General features: G+C 43.5%; 1 protein-coding gene across 4 annotated transcripts in view; it reads right to left on the bottom strand.

The window, feature by feature from the left end:
* Window positions 1-19,045, bottom strand: part of LOC135108480 (uncharacterized) — a 260,707-nt gene extending 241,662 nt beyond the window's left edge. Inside the window, exon 1 of one of the 4 annotated variants that reach the window (XR_010272294.1) lies at window positions 3,534-3,787. The gene's annotated coding sequence lies outside the window, so the exon portion shown is untranslated. Of the gene's footprint in view, window positions 1-3,533; window positions 3,789-18,770 lie in introns of those variants that run through there. The other 3 variants (XM_064019537.1, XM_064019538.1, XM_064019536.1) reach the window with 3 other exon arrangements.
* Between the last annotated feature and the right edge of the window lie 821 nt (window positions 19,046-19,866).

Here is a 19,866-nt window from a genome sequence, read left to right on the forward strand (position 1 = left end):
AAACGTGTGAAGAAAACAACAACAGCAACAACAATAACAGCAACAACAACAGGATGATAAATACTTGAACTACCACAGGAATAATAAGTAGGAAAAAAGTAATGATAATAATAATAATAATAATAATAATAACCACAATAACAATAAGAAACAGTAATTAATGAAAAAACTAACGAAAAACAACGAATTAACGTAAATTGGACAGGAGACAAAGGCAGAGAGGCTAGACTGAGGTAGCGTGGCCGTGTCAGGAGGAGAGACGAGGAATAAGCCAGGGAGATGGAAAGGTTAACCCGTCTAATCCTAAAGACAGCCTCCGAACTTCATGAAATCAGGGTTAGTTATGATGGAATAAATAAAATGATATGATATACTCGTGGTGGGTGAGTGGGTAACAATTATAGATGACTCGTAATCTCTGCTGATCATCCTTAAATTAACCGAAGCCCCTAATGGTTTATGGAATGTAATGAAACTGATGACATAGTGCTTACTGAAAAGGTTACTGATGTTACGGTAATATATGTAGGTTGGTGGTGGTGGTGGTGGTGGTGGTGGTGGTGGTGGTGGTGGTGGTGGAACATAAAACCGAATGTCCAGAATAATGCCTGAGATATTTAACATGGAAAAATAAGAAGATAAGATGGGAAGCTAATTATGAAAAACACTAAAATTGAGAACATGTTTACTACAAGAAATAAAACATATAGAAAGGTTTGTAAAGCTTTTTCCCCTCTCTGAATATCTTCCTCCTCCTCCTCCTCCTCCTCCTCCTCCTCCTCCTCCTCCTCCTCCTCCTCCCCCTCCTTTCTGCTTCACCTCACATCCATCGCACTGGTAGTTGTTAATATCATTAGGTTAGAGAAGAAATTTCTCTCTCTCTCTCTCTCTCTCTCTCTCTCTCTCTCTCTCTCTCTCTCTCTCTCTCTCTCTCTCTCTCTCTCTCTCTCTCTCTCTCTCTCTGACAAACAAACAATGACATTCCTGAGGCAAAACCAACTCCCTGACTCTTGTTGTCCTCCTCCTCCTCCTCCTCCTCCTCCTCCTCCTCTTCCTTACCCCTTCTCCACTTCCTTCTCTTCTCATGAACCTTCTCTCAGTCGTTCCCTTTTTAAAACCCCCTTCCTCCTCCTCTTCCTCCCTCCTCCTCCTCTCCCTCCTCCTCTTCCTCCCTCCTCCTCTCTTTCCTTCCCCTTCCTCCCTCCTCCTCTCCTTCCTTCCCTTCCTCCCTCCCTTCCTCCTCCTCTTCTTCCCTCCTCCTCTCCGTCCTTTCCTTCCTCCCTCCCTTCCTCCTCCTCTTCTCCTCTCTTCTATTATTTTTCCTCTAATGCCCCTTGCTTTAACCACCTTTCTCTCTTCTCTTATCTTCTTCTCTCATCCTCTTCTTCTTCTTCTTCTCCTCCCTCTCTTCCTCTTTATTCTCTCATTGATTTTACTCTTTTAAGAAATTCTCTCTTGATTCAGTAGATATACTTTCTCTCTCTCTCTCTCTCTCTCTCTCTCTCTCTCTCTCTCTCTCTCTCTCTCTCTCTCTCTCTCTCTCTCTCTCTCTCTTAGATCGTTGAGATGAGAAAAGGAAAGAAGAGGAGTGCGAAAGAAAGCAAGGAAGAGAGGAGGAGGAAGAAGAGGAGGAGGAGGAGGAGGAGGAGGAGGAGGAGGAGGAGGAGGAGGAGGAAGCATAATCGTGATTCTTAAACTTGTAATTTTGGTCTTAAGATGTGGAGGAGAGAGAGAGAGAGAGAGAGAGAGAGAGAGAGAGAGAGAGAGAGAGAGAGAGAGAGAGAAACATGGTCCTCTCACAAAACGAGACCTATTACTGTGGTTCACGAGAGGAGGAGGAGGAGGAGGAGGAGGAGGAGGAGGAGGAGGAGGAACAATTATCAAGCAACATCCAAAAAATCAATCAGGTAGTTACGTATTTACCACTCCGCTACACGTTTTCTTTCAGCCAAGGAAGCTATGAGTTATTTCCAAGGCACGCCACGCACCATTCCTACACATACAAGTGACTGTAATCCATTTCACGCATACCGACGCAGGAAACTCGTCAACAGCAGACTTTGAAACATGGCAACACTAACACTGTCTCTGCATTTGCCTGCTCTCGTCTCACTCAAATTGCTGTAGTTCAGATGCTGCTTGGGTGACATCAGCAAAATTCTCAGGGTCAATAATCAGGATAGGACAAGAAGTAACGGTTTCAAGTTTAAAGAAGTTAGATTTAAAAAGGGATAGGAGGGAACTGGTTCTCAAATAGAGTGTTAGATGAATAGAATAGACTCGGTTATCAGATTATTAGTTATTAGGAGACCAGTCCTACCACTCAGTACAGAACACAGAGTTACGATACGTGTAAAGATTGGAAGCTCGAGACGCTGATTACGAGGCGAACCTGCCAACCAGTCGTAAGTGACCTAGCCGATGTCAGTGGCTTCCTTTTGTTGTGACCGTCACCAGTGCCTAGTGATCACCATCAACAACAAATCCGATTTCACAGTCGCTTTTCGCGGCGTTGTTTGTTTTTATCCTTACCAGAAATTGGAACTTTGGTAACACTGACTTGGCAGCTGCTGGATCTTCCTAATGCTGCTTACCAATGCATTTATTTTATTATTTATCTTTTTATTTATTATTATTATTTTTATTTATTTATTTTTTATTTTTTTTATTATTATTATTATTTTTTTTTTTTTTTGCAAATAGCATACGTTCTTATCTTCTTGTAGTTTTACTATTTCCTAAATTATATATCAAAATTATTTAACAATACAGCAACACTTTTTAGGCTATAATAGAAATATGATAGAATTTAAGAAGAATTTCGATGGCGGCGTGAACTCACTTCACAGATGAAAACTTCACTACCTGTCACCCTTGTTTCATTCGCTACCGTACTTTGGCCAAACTCCTGTAATAATCATGACAGACACATACATACACACACACACACACATATATATATATATATATATATATATATATATATATATATATATATATATATATATATATATATATATATATATATATATATATATATATATATATATATATATATATATATATATATATATATACCATACCTTTGTATGTACTGTAATGAGTGATAGGATTGGCGGGTAAGTCTGAGGTATCGGTGGCGGTCCTCCCTCCATCCTCGTTGTCAACGGGCTATATTAAAGGCCGATTTCACATTCACTTAATAACGTTCCCAAACAAAAACCTTAACAACCTTGTAACAAACATTATCAACATCTTGATCTGATTTTACAGTCGTTTCGTGGTTTGGTAACCATCATTACAAAACTAAGACTACTGATTCGAGGTGCATTTGCCTAACACACGTGGAAGTAACCTATAACTCCATGTATGAAGTGAATCTGCGCAACGTAACAAGGAGGGAGGAGCGACAACCACCAGCACCGTCCGTCTCCCAGCCAGTCCTACCATTCATTACATTTAACACCAAAACACGGCTTTCCCCCTCCTCCAGCCTCACGCCCACGCCTCTCCAGCACCCACGGAACACTTACCTCTTTTCTCAACATCTGAAGTACTCCCAAAAGCTTCAGGTATCACTAATTTTTGATAAACTTCGGGCCCACACACACCCACGTAGCTGGGCACTGCACTTGTCCGGCGGGAAGACACTGGTAAGCTGCCACGTTGAAGACACGCATGATCTCTGGATGAATATATGACAATTTCTCAGATGTGGTTGGGAGAAAACTTTACGTGAAAATTTATAAGAACGGAAGAATGCCACAGCTTGCGATAAGATTGAAATTAAAGGGATAATAATAGGGATAAAAGGAAAGGACCGGGCTGGGCTGCGCTGGGGTAGTATCATGGGTTGACTGGACGAAATGGCGCGATATCTGAATGACTTGTGAAGAAGCGTTCCTTCCCCACCCACTTCTGTGTATTATCTGGGTGAATGAAGTACTGTCTATTATTACTACTACTACTACTACCATTACTATCTACAGTATTATCAGCATTATCACCATATTTTTGTTGTTAATGTTGGATGTTGTTATTGTTGTTGTTGTTGTTGTTGTTGTTGTTGTTGTTGTTGTTGTTGTTGTTGTTGTTGTTCTTCTTCTTCTTGCAGCAGTAGTCTTAGTAGTACAAGAAGGATTACAAAGAAAAAACAAACAACAGACCTCTTGGATCTTACGAGAGACTTTGAGAACTAAAAACTAGACAGTAAAGAGACAGGGCTAGTAGAGCAGACTAAGGCAGCAGAGTTAGACAGATAAGACTGGATAGTACATTCAGTAGCCTAACCTAACCTAACCTAATCTATCTTGACCCATTGTATAAATAACTTGAGTCATTGTTCGATCGCAAGTTGACTTCATGACACCTCCATGCGTCGTTAATTAGCAAGAGGAAGTGCCTTTATTATCTACCTTTGTCACTTGACCATAGAAACGAATATTAGCGGAGTGTCCGAAACAAGCTCTGTCAAAGTATGATGCCAATTAATCATTTCGTTAGAAAGTTATTACCGAAAAAAACGATGTAACACGATTTCAAACTGTGGCACGGCTCTCCAGTGTCCTCTATACTAGTTTCAAAAGGCTTTTTAGTTGAAATGACACGAGTTTTCAAGGATGCTTTTACGGTTCTAGTGACAGATTTACAAGATTTCTCCATCATTAACAGAATAAACACTCTCAAGAACCAGACCAACCATCTCTGTGACCTTTGCAAATAGTCGTGGTGAGAGAGAAATGCGTTTTTTAATATGTCCTGCTGTGGTTCATGGGTCTTGTACTGCCGTGTGTGACCAGCAGAACTCAGCCGCGTGTTTGAGGTGGGGTCTTCACAGAGGGGAGGAACGAGAACACAAAGGGAAACAAAGGAAGAACAAACGGTGGTAGTAGATCTATTGACCATTTACGGTTTTTTTTTTTGTGTGTGTGTGTGAGGAGGAGACGAAGAAGGAGGAAGAGGAGGAGGAGGAGGAATGTCAGTGTTTCTCTCATCCTCTCCCTTCGCCATACAAATAAACCTTCCTTTAACTAACTTTCCTCCTCCTCCTCCTCCTCCTCCTCCTCCTCCTCCTCCTCCTCCTCCTCCTCTTCTTCCTCCTCTTCCTTCAACACCATCACCTTTCTCACTCTTTCTCTGTTCTTTCTTTCTCATTTCTTCTCTTTATTTTAACTCTCTCTCTCTCTCTCTCTCTCTCTCTCTCTCTCTCTCTCTCTCTCTCTCTCTCTCTCTCTCTCTCTCCTCATCTTCATCCTCCTCCTCCATCTCCACCATCCATCGTTTATCCACTACACTTCCATCCTCCTCCTCCTCCTCCTCCTCTTCCTCCTCTTCCTCCACCTCATCCACCTCCTCCTCCTCCTCCTCCTCCTCTTTCCACTCCGTATTCACAAACACTGCAAACGCAACAACTTTTCCTTTACAAATATCACTACCAATTCCTCCTCCTCCTCCTCCTCCTCCTCCTCCTCCTCCTCCTCCTCCTCCTCCTCCTCCTCTTCCTCCTCCTCCTCCAACAAAACCCCCTACACTAACACCACCACTCCTCTCTTCTCTCCTCTTCCTCGTATACCCAACTAGCATCCACCGCTTTTCCTCCACTCTCCCCCTCTTCCCCCTCCTCCTCCCCCCATGTGCAGGACAGGTGGGTGGACAGAAAAACGGAGAAGTCCCATTACACGTCTCATATTAGCTCTGTTGACCAAGTTTTAATGGGTCTTTGATGTGCAAATGAACTTCAGGGGAGACAGAGAGAGAGAGAGAGAGAGAGAGAGAGAGAGAGAGAGAGAGAGAGAGAGAGAGAGAGAGAGAGGGTGGTGGGGTTTGTTTTGTGATTACTTAGCTTCTGTTGTTATTTATTATTACTGGTGAATGTAAGTATTGTTAGTTAAATTATGATGTTGTTGTTGTTGTTGTTGTTGGTGGTGGTGGTGGTGGTGGTTGATAGTGATAGTAGTAGTAGTAGTAGTAGTAGTAGTAGTAGTAGTAGTAGTAGTAGTAGTAGTAGTAGTAGTAGTAGTAGTAGTAGCAAAAGCAATAGTAGTAGTAGTAGTAGTATAATCATTATCGTAATTATTATCATTGTCATCGTCATCAGTATCATCGTAAACATTATCAAAGAGTTAGTAGTAGTAGTAGTAGTAGTAGTAGTAGTAGTAGACCACCACCACCATCACCACCACAACCACCACAATCACCACCACTCGCGTGCGGTAGCCACTTCCTGCCAGTAAAGCGGAGGATGAGAAGGAGGAGGAGGTTAGAGGGCAGTGGGGGAGGATAGAGCCTCACCATTATCAACGACGTGTTTTCCCTCCTCCTCCTCCTCCTCCTCCTCCTCCTCCTCCTCCCCTCACATCTCAATGACATCATCCTGTTACCCACAAATTGGATTATTCGCACTGCTAAACCCATTCTGAAGGGAGAGGAGGAGGAGGAGGAGGAGGAGGAGGACGGGAGAGAAGGGACCGGAGGAGGGACGGAAGGGGAAAAGGAAAAGGGAGGAAAAGGGACGGTAAGGGAAGTGAGGAAGAAGAGGAAGAGGAAGAGAGGAGAGAGGAAGAGGAAGAAGAAGAGGAGGAGGAGAGGATGAGAGAGGAAGGGAAGAGTGGAGAAGGATGTTAGTTTTTTGACGGATGAAGTGAAGGATTGTAGTAGTAGTAGTAGTGGTAGTAGTAGTAGTAGTAGTAGTAGTAGTAGTAGTAGTAGTAGTAGTAGTAGTAGTAGTAGTAGACTCATCTATCCCTGTATTTCTCTCTCTATCCTTCACTTTACTCTTTCCTTCCTTTCTTCATTCATTCTTTCTTCCTTTCTTCCTTTCTTCTTCCCTCCTTCCTTGTTTCATCCCCTCTATCATTCTCTTCTACTCACCTCTTATTCTCTCTTTTCTCCTCTATCCCTCTCTTATCCCCTTCTTCCTCCTTCTTCTCCTCCTCTTCCCTTCCTTGTTACCCACAATCCACTCCCTTCCCTGCCTTCAGCTTACCACTGTCTTACTTCAACCTTCCCTACCCTTCCGCCTTTCTCCCATTAATATTTATCCATCCATTTTATTACTTCTACTTTATCCAAGGTATCTATTGCTTTCTCTCTCTCTCTCTCTCTCTCTCTCTCTCTCTCTCTCTCTCTCTCTCTCTCTCTCTCTCTCTCTGCTTCATTACACTTCGTCCTCTTATTGTATTCACATTAAACGAAATCTATGCATTCATTCTCTCTCTCTCTCTCTCTCTCTCTCTCTCTCTCTCTCTCTCTCTCTCTCTCTCTCTCTCTCTCTCTCTCTGTGTGTGTGTGTGTGTGTGTGTGTGTGTGTGTGTGTGTAAAAGTGCTTAAATAAATAAATAGATAAATAAATAAATAAATAAATAAGAAAGTAATCAAGTCAGTAAGTCAGTAAGTCAGTAAGTCAGTAAGTCAGTAAGTCAGTAAGCAAGATCCATGATTCCACTACAGGACAAGTCAACCTCCATACATACACCAACCTGCTACAACAGTCATTCCACTCCCTCCTGCATTCCTGCCGCCTGCACCTCCACGGGTATTCTAAGCTTCCCCCAAGGTAACAACACTCGAGGCTAATCGTCTACGTAAGCCTCAGGAACAGAACTGCTTACTGACTAGAGGCAAAGACGACAGAGACAACTAACTTGGTTCTAAATGATGACAAAGAGGATGAGAAGTTGTGTACGGAAATTTAAGAAGCTGCAACAGATTAAATACGAAGAACAACAGGAACAAGAAATAAAAAAAAATAAATAAAAAATCATAATAAAAATGACTTAATCAAGCAACATATCTAACTTCACTTCTTCACGTATAAAAGACACTTAGCATAAACCCTTCTACGAGTAATAAGCTTCCCCAAAGTAACACAACGGACTTACTAAGCCTCGAGAAAAAAGTTTACAAAGCAGGCAAAGCTTTCACTTGACTCATTCACGTATCATTAAATATAAGCATTTCCCCCATCCACACCACCACCACCACCACCACCGCCACTACTCCCGTCACTGATAACAAGGCAATTGGACAGTTTTGCGCCTTGTTTACTTAGCCTCCTGGAGCGATGGAGAATGGAGCGAGGGAGGGAGGGATGGGCGGCTGGGCACAAAGGAGGGAGAGAGGGAGAGGGAGGGAGAGGACACGAAGGGAAAACAGCTTAGTGGATTCGAGAATTAAATGAGAATACAAGTGGGTGAGATGATGGAGAGAGAGAGAGAGAGAGAGAGAGAGAGAGAGAGAGAGAGAGAGAGAGAGAGAGAGAGAGAGAGAGAGAGAGAGAGACACAGACAAACACACACATTCTCTCTCTCTCTCTCTCTCTCTCTCTCTCTCTCTCTCTCTCTCTCTCTCTCTCTCATTAACTCACTGATAAGAAGAAAGTAAAAGGGAGAAAAAAAGAACAGAAAGATTACTAGAGAAGAAGGAGGAGGAGGAGGAGGAGGAGGCGGAGGAACAGACGAGACGACGGTGAAAAGGGAAGCAGAGTGGAGAGGGAGAGAGAGGAAGGAAGGAAGGGAGGGAGGGAGGTAAAAGGGAACAGGAGAGGGAGAGGGAGAGGGAGAGGGGTGACTGTCAAATCAGGTGTGAGAGGTGTTGTTAGGGAGGCAAATCATCCCTAAACGGTGGCCTGGGGCGCGGCAGGGAGAGAGAGAGAGAGAGGGAGAGGGAGAGGGAGGGTTGGGTATACAGCAGAGAAAAGAAGGGACGGACGGGCATATGGAGAAGAGGGGAGGGATGAGAGGTAAAGATGGGGAGGAAAGGAGGAGTGGGGAGAGAGAGTGGGTGATGAGGAAGAAGGGGAGAGGAAAGGGAGATTAGGAGAGAGAAGGTGAAGTGAGGAATCAAGAAGAGAGGAGGAAAATGAAGGAAAGAAAAAAAGGAGAAAAAGAGGAAACGAAAAAAGGAAATAATGGACAGAGAGAGAGAGAGAGAGAGAGAGAGAGAGAGAGAGAGAGAGAGAGAGAGAGAGAGAGAGAGAGAGGGGGGGGCCGCACTTCAAAGCTGATAGATTTAGAAAAGAAACAAAGAATTAATTTTCAAATAGAGTGGTGGATGAATGGAACAGACTCAGTAATCAGGTTGTCAGTGCCGAGTCAATAGGGAGCTTGGAATGAGGAATTAAATGTACGAATAAGAATGATGGATGGAAACAGTCAAGTCCTATATATATAAACAGGGACTGCCACGTGTAGGCCTGGTGGCTTCTTGCAGTTAACCCTCTCTCACACACACACACACATACACACACACACACACACACACTCATACACACGATTGATTCTCTCCCACTGATATGCTACTTACACACACACACACACACACACATCATTGGTAGGCGCGTGGGTTGCCAATACGTGTTTTATTGAGGAATTAATGTGGTGTGTGTGATGCCAATACAGGGAGGAAAATATGAACCTGCTGGGGAGAGAGAGAGAGAGAGAGAGAGAGAGAGAGAGAGAGAGAGAGAGAGAGAGAGAGAGAGAGAGAGATGGGGCGGGAAGAGTTGAGTGAGATAGTCAAACAGATAAAGAGAGAGACAGACGAACAGACAGATAGATATATGAACATACACACACACACACACACACACACACACACACACACACACACACACACACACACACACACACACACACACAGTTTCATAAAGCGCACAGTGCCCAATATTGCGTGTACATAAACATTCATAATACACACACACTTATGTACGCACACACGCCCATACATACATACAAGCATACATACATACATACATACATACATAGGTACGTACACAAACACACACTCTCTCTCGCTCTATTGCACATACACACACACATCGTTCATCACTATGGGACAAACACACACACACACACACACACACACACACACACACACACACACACACACACACACACACACACACACACACACTCACATACACGTTTTTCATTACAACACACACACACACACACACACACACACACACACACACACACACAGCATCACCACCACTACCACCACCACCACCACCACCACCACTACCAACACCACCACCATCAGTAGTCTACCCTCACCCTTTTTTTCTCTCCTGAAGCATGACGAGCAAAATTTCTCAAGTCCTTTTCATGTGACATCCAGTGGTCAATCCAAGACTAATCTCTCTCTCTCTCTCTCTCTCTCTCTCTCTCTCTCTCTCTCTCTCTCTCTCTCTCTCTCTCTCTCTCTCGTTGGTAGTTAAGAATCTCATGTTGAAGATTTTTTTTTCATTTCAGTAATAGTAGTAGCATTAGTAGTAGTAGTAGTAGTAGTAGTAGTAGTAGTAGTAGTAGTAGTAGTAGTAGTAGTAGTAGTAGTAGTAGTAGTAGTAGTAGTAACGTGTTATTGTTTAACTGTACTACTACTACTACTACTAATAATAATAATAATAATAATAATAATAATAATAATAATATTACTACTACTACTACTACTACTACTACTAATAATAATAATAATAATAATAATAATAATAATATTACTACTACTACTACTACTACTACTACTACTACTACTACTATTACTACTAACGAGAGAGAGAGAGAGAGAGAGAGAGAGAGAGAGAGAGAGAGAGAGAGAGAGAGAGAGAGAGAGAGAGAGAGAGAATGGAGAGGAGGGAGAGGGGAGGGGTTTCTTTTGGCCAAACACAAATTTATTACAGGATGATTTTCCGGCAAGGGAGGGGGCGCCATTGTGGGGGAGGGGGAGAGGGTGGCGCCCATTGTAGGGGGTGATGGGGAGGGAAGGAAGAGGGAGAAGGGGAGGGAAAGGGGAGGGGGGACAATGACGCCGAAATGGGGTGCAAATGAGCCTCCTTAAGGGGGAAGGGGAGGAGAGGGGAGTGGAGAGAGAGAGAGAGAGAGAGAGAGAGAGAGAGAGAGAGAGAGAGAGAGAGAGAGAGAGAGAGAGAGAGAGAGAGAGAGAGAATTAGCAGCAGCCGCGTTAGCAAGCCAGATAGCAGCACCAGCAGTCGCAACATCAGTAGTAGTAGTAGTAGTAGTAGTAGTAGTAGTAGTAGTAGTAGTTGTAGTAGTAGTAGTAGTAGTTGTAGTAGTAGTAGTAGTTGTAGTAGTAGTAGTAGTTGTAGTAGTAGTAGTAGTGGTAAGAGCATCATCAACATCAATAACAACAGCAGCAAGGACACCACCACCACTAACAAGAACAACAACAGCAACAACAGCAAGAGACACAACACCAGTCACAATCACAACAAAAGTACAAAGACAAGCATCAGATGGCAGTAACAGTAGCATCAACAACATCATCAACAACAACAACAACAATAACAACAGTGCCAGAAACAGTACGTAGCAATAACACTTAATAAAAACCACCACTAATAACACCGACAGCAAATCACCACCACCACCACCACCACCACCACCACATGCGCGGCGCGGGACACAGGAAGCGCGGCCCGCCATTAGCTCCGTCGCCCTTTCTGCCAATACAAAAGTCTAGTCGAGCTCTCACCTGGGCACTGTTAAGTCAATTATACGCGTGGGTAGCTGCGACCCTTACCTACCCAAACCTTCGCCGCCCACTACCCTCCCTGTCACCCCTATACCCCAAGTCCCTAAGGGTATTTCTCCCCATGCCCATCCCTGTGGCTTGCGTCTCTGGTGCCTTCGCTCACTGTATAAACTCTACAAGAAACGAAAAGGGCATTAGCTTCCCCCTGCCGTGTCTCCTCTCCTTCCCCTGCTTCCCTTAATGCTGGAAGTCAAAAGGCAGGGTGAGGGTGAGTGACTGTTGTGTGCAGGACAGGGGTTCCTCTCCCCTCCTTTCCCCCTGCTCTGCCTCCTTAATAGTGACACCTGGTTGGATGGCTGGGGGAAGGGAGAGAGTGAATGAGTGAGTGAGTGAGTGAGAAATTGAGGAAGATAGACATTAGAATGAGTGTGTGTGTGTGTGTGTGTGTGTGAGAGAGAGAGAGAGAGAGAGAGAGAGAGAGAGAGAGAGAGAGAGAGAGAGAGAGAGAGAGAGAGAGAGAGAGAGAGGGGGGGGGGAAAGGGGAAGAGAGAGAGAGAGAGAGAGAGAGAGAGAGAGAGAGAGAGAGAGAGAGAGAGAGAGAGAGAGAGAGAGAGAGAGAGAGAGAGAGAGAGAGAGAGAGAGAGAGAGAGAGAGAGAGAGAGAGAGAGAGAGAGAGAGAGAGAGAGAGAGAGAGAGAAATATTTGGTAACTTTTAAGTACTATGTAATTATTATTATTATTATTATTATTATTATTATTATTATTATTATTATTATTATTTCAATTAAATAAGTTAAATTATGGCAACTGATAGTTTATCTGGAAAAAAGAAGGAAGAGAAGGAGGAGGAGGAGGAGGAGGAAAAAAGAAGAAGAGGAGGAGGAAGAAGAAAACGATGAAAACAAATAGAAATACCACATACTACTACTGATACAACAACAACTACTACTACTACTACTACTATTATTATATACTCCTGCTACAGTTGAAAGAGAGGAGAAAGATGAAGGCATTATTTTAATTTATCACGCTCCACCCTCTCTCCCTCCTCTCTCTCCTCTCTCTCCCTCCCTCTCTCTCTCTCTCTCTCTCTCTCTCTCTCTCTCTCTCTCTCTCTCTCTCTCTCTCTCTCTCTCCATCGTCACCACTAACAAGGCAGAAGAAAAGGGTTGACTGGTAATGTCCGTAAAATGTTCCCCTAGTATTAGTATTATTATTATTATTATTATTATTAGTAGTAGTAGTAGTAGTAGTAGTAGTAGTAATAGTAGCAGTAGCAGTAGTGGTACTTGCTACTGTTGTAGTGGAAGTGGTGGTGGTGGTAGTGGTGACAAAGGAAAATACCAATATTCTCTCTCTCTCTCTCTCTCTCTCTCTCTCTCTCTCTCTCTCTCTCTCTCTCTCTCTGAAGTATTTACAACTACTGGCTTACTCTCCCTTCGATTCTCCGAACCCGCCCGCAAGACTCTCTCTCTCTCTCTCTCTCTCTCTCTCTCTCTCTCTCTCTCTCTCTCTCTCAAACACTTATCTAACGTATTTCTTCTCTGCCTCCCCCCTACCCGCAAACAGCCTATCTACTACTTCTACTACTACTACTACTACTACTACTACTACTACTACTACTACTACTACTACTACTATTACTTCCCTTTATCTGGTCCAGTTTCCTTTTGAACGTGTACCTAACTACCCTCTCTCTCTCTCTCTCTCTCTCTCTCTCTCTCTCTCTCTCTCTCTCTCTCTCTCTCTCTCTCTCTCTCTGAACACTCCTCTTCCTTCTTCGTCCCTAACCTGAACATTATCACCGTCTTTTTTTCCCTCCATCTAGAATGTTCCTCCTTTCCTTCCCTCCTCTGTATTGGGCTGTCTATATAAGTAACTCATTCCATCTAAGTACTAATTCAAGTCTCCGGGAAACAAGTCTAGGGGAATGACTATCCAAACTTCGTAAGATAATATTTTGCCTTAGTAGTTTACAAGTCACACGTCCAAGCTTTTAGACACGAAGCTTAGAATCGCTAGCTCAAGACAGTGTAAGATAAATGATTCTAGAACAAAAGATAACTCAGTCTTCACCTAATATACATTGTAATTAATGGTGCAGTTGCTTCCTGCTATCCAAACAAGTAAATTATATTAGAGGGTTCATTCTCTTGATGTTAGAATCGACGAAGCAAAAATGGAGATGTATAGAAATGTAATAGGCGAATGAGACGAGATGGTTTGCTGTGATCTGAAACTCGAGTAGTCTTAACAGGTTCTAGTGCGAGTTGTTGTTATAAGTGTTTTCAGTTAATAAGGGTATTTTCATGATTTCGATCGTAGTTCTAATAGGATTCTGCATCACTAATGGGGAAACACTCGTGAGAACCCGACTTATATCATGTGCGTTTGCAGTAGCAGTAGTAGTACTAGTAGTAGTGGTCGTAGTAGTAGTAATAGTAGTAGTAGAGGTGGTGGTAGTAGTAGTAGTAGTAGTAGTAGTAGTAGTAGTAGTAGTAGTAGTAGTAGTAGTAGTAATAAGTTGTTGTTGTTGTTGTTGTTGTTGTTGTTGTACATTATTACTTCCAGCAGCAGCAAAACTACCACTACCACTACCACCACCACCACCAACAACAACAACAACAACAACAACAACAAGACAAGTCATAATAACTATAATCATCATCACCATCATCATTCTCCCTTCATCCTTTCTTCCCTAAATCCTTCCTATTCCTGTCCACCCTCCCTTCATCCCTCCTTCCTTAATTCTTTCCTCCCTCCCTACCTCCCTGCCCCTCTCCCTCTCTCCCTCCATCCCTCCCTCCCTCCCTCCCTCCCTCCCTCCCTCCCCATCATTTATCAAACCCCGAAGAGACGTTGCTTTATGTCTCCTCCTGCCCAGGTAGTGTGACCCCTCCGCCCTCCTCCTCCTCCTCCTCCTCTAACTCCCTTATTAATTCTCTCTCTCTCTCTCTCTCTCTCTCTCTCTCTCTCTCTCTCTCTCTCTCTCTCTCTCTCTCTCTCTCTCTCTCTCTCTCTCTCTCTCGTCCACTCCCGCACTCAATAAAGGATTATGAAACTTTACACACAGTTTTCAAGGAACCATTAACGTCATATTCAGGTATACATTCATTATTGTGCTTTCCTTCCCCTCTGCTTGGTAAAGACGCACGGACAAAATTTACTCGTATGCAGAGAACATCATTAGAGCGACCACCATTAGCATAGCTCGTGCACGCTGCCCAGCTCCTCAAAAATTCAACTTTCTTTCGACTACTAACGTCAAGGTCGCCACAGCGGATCAACCTTCTCCAACGCGCCTGGTCTTCTGCGCCTTCCTCAGTCACAGCCATTACTAGCAGGTCTTCTTTCACTGCACCTATAGCACATTTCCTTCCGTGTTTCTCTCTTTTCCTGCCCGGTAGATCCACCTCCAGCACCCTCCTCCTCACTCATTCCTCGTTTCTCCTCTTGACGCCAAAACCACCTCAGGCTCGTCCATTACAAGCAGGTCTTCTGTCACTGCATCTACAAACCTCGTCTCCCTTTTTCTCCTGCTGAGTAGATCCATCTCCACCATTCTCTTTTCCAAACACTCCCCGTCTCTCCTCTTGGCACGTCCAGACCACCTCAGTCTCATCTGTCTACCTTTGTCTCCAAACTGACGTACATGTGGTGCGCCTCTGATGCCTACATCCCTGATTTTGTCCAGCCTCGTCACTTCCAGAGAAAATCGCAGCATCTTCATTTCAGCGACTTCCAACTCCACCTCTTGTCTTTTCGTCAGTAGTACAGTATTGTCTCCATGCTGTGCGTCATGGCTAGCCTCACTATTGTCTTGTAAACTTTCCCCTGAGAACTCAATGCCCACAGAAATTACTTTTATTCACTCATTACCACAGCTCACATTCTCACCCTCTCATTCTTTCATCGCTTCGTCATCCTAAGCCATTTTGTCAATTAGACTCTTGATATCATTTAAATGTTTGCTTTACTTGAGAGAGAGAGAGAGAGAGAGAGAGAGAGAGAGAGAGAGAGAGAGAGAGAGAGAGAGAGAGAGAGAGAGAGAGAGAGAGAGAGAGAGAGAGAGACTGCTTTCCGTATCATTCTAGCACTTAAACAAGCAAGTCTTCTCACTTTACACTTCACAAAAAAAAGTTATCGTAGTTTGCCTCACAAGTCAAGGTTCTCCTCCTTTCTTGTTTTCTTCTACAGAAAATATGGACAAAACTAGAGAAAAAGGTCGTCACAAACATGCACTCTCGAAAAAAAGGCTCTTAAATAGAATAGCACACACACACACACACACACACACACACACACACACACACACACACACACAGCATCAGCATTCCGGTCCAACAACACATCCTGATACAAGTCTCTACGAAATAAGTAATAAGTAAATAAATGAAAAAAAGTCAATCTACCACAAAAAGCTGAATTCAACCTACAACCCGGTCAGTGGTTTAGTGAAGTACGGGAATTGTGTGGTTTGGCATTTCGGCCGGGCTCGTTTCCGCGCACCAGCTACTTGGCCCCGGGGGAAGAAGCCGAGGCACTTAACAACCACTTCGACTCGATCTCCCAACAGCTGCTCCCCTCCCCTTGGCCTCCAACCTCCTCCCCGCCTACCTGACAGCACGCACCGCTGCACCAGTTGTTCACCAGTATGAAGTGTACCGCAGACTACTAAACTTCAGAATCAGAAGATCCACTATACTCCTTCAGACCTGCCAATGTCACTTCTCGGAGAATTAACAGCAGAACTGGCCATTCCGCTTACCTCGAACATCATACATGACTCTCAGTAGAAAAACCACCAATCCAACCAGTTTTAGTGACCTGCACCCCATTGCCATCACTCCGCTGCCCAGCCTCCACTGCGAGGGCTTCGTGGCTGACTGGGTCTACGAAGATCTGGCACCTTGGGTTGACGTTCGGCAGTTTGGCAATATGAGGGACTCATCCACCACATACTACCTCATCAGCTTCCTCAACTTTCTCTATAAAACCCTGGATAAACGAAAAACATCTGCCGTCTGTGCTTCCATCGATTTACGCAAAGCATTTGACCTCGTGAACCACACCATAACACTCCAAGGCAGCATCCACAGGCATCAGGGAGAATCTCGTCTCCTGGCTGGCCGACTTCTCTACGGTCGCCGCCAGGCTTTGCTTCCTATCCCTCCTACCCTCTATTTCAGATGACTCGGCCATCGCCACGGCCATCAACAATACCAGACAAACTACAGCTACTTTCAGCACACCCTTAACAACCTCCTTGCCTGGACTACTGCAAACAACGTCACCATAAACTACCAAAAGTCAGTCGTTATGCAGTTCGATTTTTCCACCACCCCCACTGCAGCGCCCGCTGGGATCCGCACACCAACAACGTAGTGAGTTCTGCCTCATACAGGCTCCACATGCTGTGGCGGCTCAAGTCTCTTGGTGTTCCGCCCCTGAGCTAACCACCACTTTCAAGATGCTCATCTTGCCCAAATTACCTTACGCTTTCCATGCCTGGTCTCCATGTCTCACCGCCATCCAGCTCGGCCGCCTCGAGAGAACCTATGATGGCAAAGGGCCATCAAGATCATTCCAGGCGCCACCTTCACCACCCATGACTCCCCCCTCGCCATCTGCACCTCACCACCCTCGCTGACCACGACGCCGCCAACCTCAGGCAGTTTGATCTCAAACTGCTCAACAACCCTCGCCACCGCGACCTGCTGCCCTCCAACGCACCACCGCGTCCTTTCTGTCTCTAATGTATATTTTAAGCCTATGTATTATAAGCATCTATCAATAAACCGTTAATTATTATTATTATTATTATTATCATTATTATTATCATTATTATTATTATTACACACACACACACACACACACACACGCTGTATGAGAGCATATCGTGCAAACTCCATCCTTCCTCTTCTCTCAGATAATCTTGTCTTCACTCTCCACCTCTTTCATTTCCTCGCCCCACAAACAACGGTTAAGTCAAGCCACGCCCATTCTGCCTTCCTCTGGAGTCGGTCATTCATTGCTGTAACTCACTCTGTCCTCACGCAATCACTTCTGAGCATAACAAACACTCATTCCATGCACCCTGAAACTTAGAGCCTCGATGCTCCCTGTTGTATACAGGGTGGTTCAAAAGTATAATGACAAAATTCCAGAGTGTAATCCTGACATGAATTTAAACACATTATCTTATATAAATATTTTTCCACAAATGTAAAATAAAAGGAGAACAGATTGTTAACATTTACAAAAGAAAAACAGAACACCTCAAAACACAGCCTGGGCCTCACAAACCTTCTCCTCCTTCCCTCCCCTCAGGATAATTCACGTCACCTGTTGGTGTCACCCATAAGAGTGGAACTTGGTATTTCGATATTTATGTCTGTGTTGCTTGATTTCAGCAATGTTTAGGTGTAAACCATGCATCAGTGTGAATTCGTAAGTCAGAATCTTACGTTACTTATGTCGAGATGAACACATTATAATTTGCCATCGTAACTGTTTCCACGGTTATTTTTTGCATTCGAATATGCATGTTGCGCCAGATTGTGTTGCTAGAGATTCAGAGGTTCAGAGCTGGTGTTCATAAGAATCGGAATACAATTATTCAATGCGACACAGCACTTTTGTTCTTATTCTTTTCCCTTCTCGCCGCTGTGACGTTACTGGCAATGTGACTGTGACCACACAGCGGTTTTGTCACTAAATACATCGAGGTAAAATAAGCAGCTAATACAAACTAATAAAACGTGTGCAGTGCACTCTAGTAGGACGTGGCCTGGCGTAGGATGAACCTTTGCCATCAAAACGAACAATAGAAACGTGGTTGAAATATGAGTAATTATAGTGTATCATCATTAACGCAAAATCCCATCTATGGAACACTGATGCATGATTCACACCTAAGCATGATAAAAAAAATAAATAAATAAATAAATAAAATAAAATAAAATAAAATAAAATAAGGATGTAGGGGATCGAGAGAGTGCATTTGGAGGGCATGGGAAGATTTGTGGTGTTCGATCGTTCGTCCACAGGCTTAGGCAATGTAAGTTATTCAAGCAAGTAATTCATTTCTCTTACACTTTGTTTCAAAAGAAAACATACACACACACACACACACACACACACACACACACAGGATAATGTGATCCATTTCATGTCAGGATTTCACCTAATGGACAGATTAACACAAAGCATCAGATACTCAAGGTGAATTTTGCACGGCACTGTTATCACTAATAAATAGTTTAGTTCAGGCTTACCAGTATTAAACTGCTGCGATACAAGAAATCTTCAATCTAGCAAAAAGATAAGCTGCCCAGGCGCTTCCCTCTCCCATCTCTTGTTGGTCTCTCCCTTCCAAGCTGCATCTCGTCACCACACCAAGTAGCTAGTGCATGGATATCTTGTCACCTGTTTTGAGAATGTTGCCACACCGATTTACTGCAGAAAACCACGGCAGTTCACTTCCATTCAATCAGTCACTGCTTCGCTGTCAACGCCACTTAGACCACTGCTTACTACTGCATCGAAGATCTGGTGGTTTCTGGCAGGAAGTGACGTAATATGAGAGGAGCTATAATGAGCAGTAGTTTGTTTCAATATCCAAAGGAACAGATGATGTCTTATGATGGCGGGAAAAACAGTAAAAGGAAAATTAAATGAAGTAGTCATGGACAAGAATTGTAAGCAAAGGAACTGATACCAGGCGAGAAATGTTTAATTACGAAGTCAATCTGCCGAGAGATATTTGCTGAAATGTTTACTTTACTGAAGATTTAAAATAATGGAGGTCATGTCTGTGAGACTGAAACTCCCATGGGTATCCCTCAAATGAGAGAATGGACATTGCAAGACATGAAGTCAATGGGGTATAATAATGGTGGAAATGGACGATGTGAAGTCAGAGAAATGTCAGATACTGGGAATCACATAGCCCTATGGTAAATGAGTTTTATATTATAAAGTGAATGATACAATGTCATAACGTGGTGAGGAAGAGTGGTAGCCTAGCCTGACATCCTCGCCCCTTTCCTTCAGTACTCAAATGTGAGTACTTTTCCCGACCACAGACTCCACATAAATGGGGAATGAATTGTATATTACAGGTTTCAAACACCCATTCACATGTAACTAAGGATGATAGTTTCTTTTTTTTTTCATGTTAGGTGATTAATCAAAAGCTTGGAATTAATAAAAAGAGCTATACAGTACTAAAGTTGCCACGATGTCAAGGAGAGAAACGTATTTAGCAGTGGGGTTTTGAAGTGATATTTCACTGTCACACAACTTCGTAAATATATTTGCACTGGTTTAGGTCAAACTTTATATCTTAAGATTCATGAAAGACGTGGTAAT

The sequence above is a fragment of the Scylla paramamosain genome, chromosome 17, assembly GCF_035594125.1.
Source record: "Scylla paramamosain isolate STU-SP2022 chromosome 17, ASM3559412v1, whole genome shotgun sequence".
Taxonomy (NCBI): domain Eukaryota; kingdom Metazoa; phylum Arthropoda; class Malacostraca; order Decapoda; family Portunidae; genus Scylla; species Scylla paramamosain.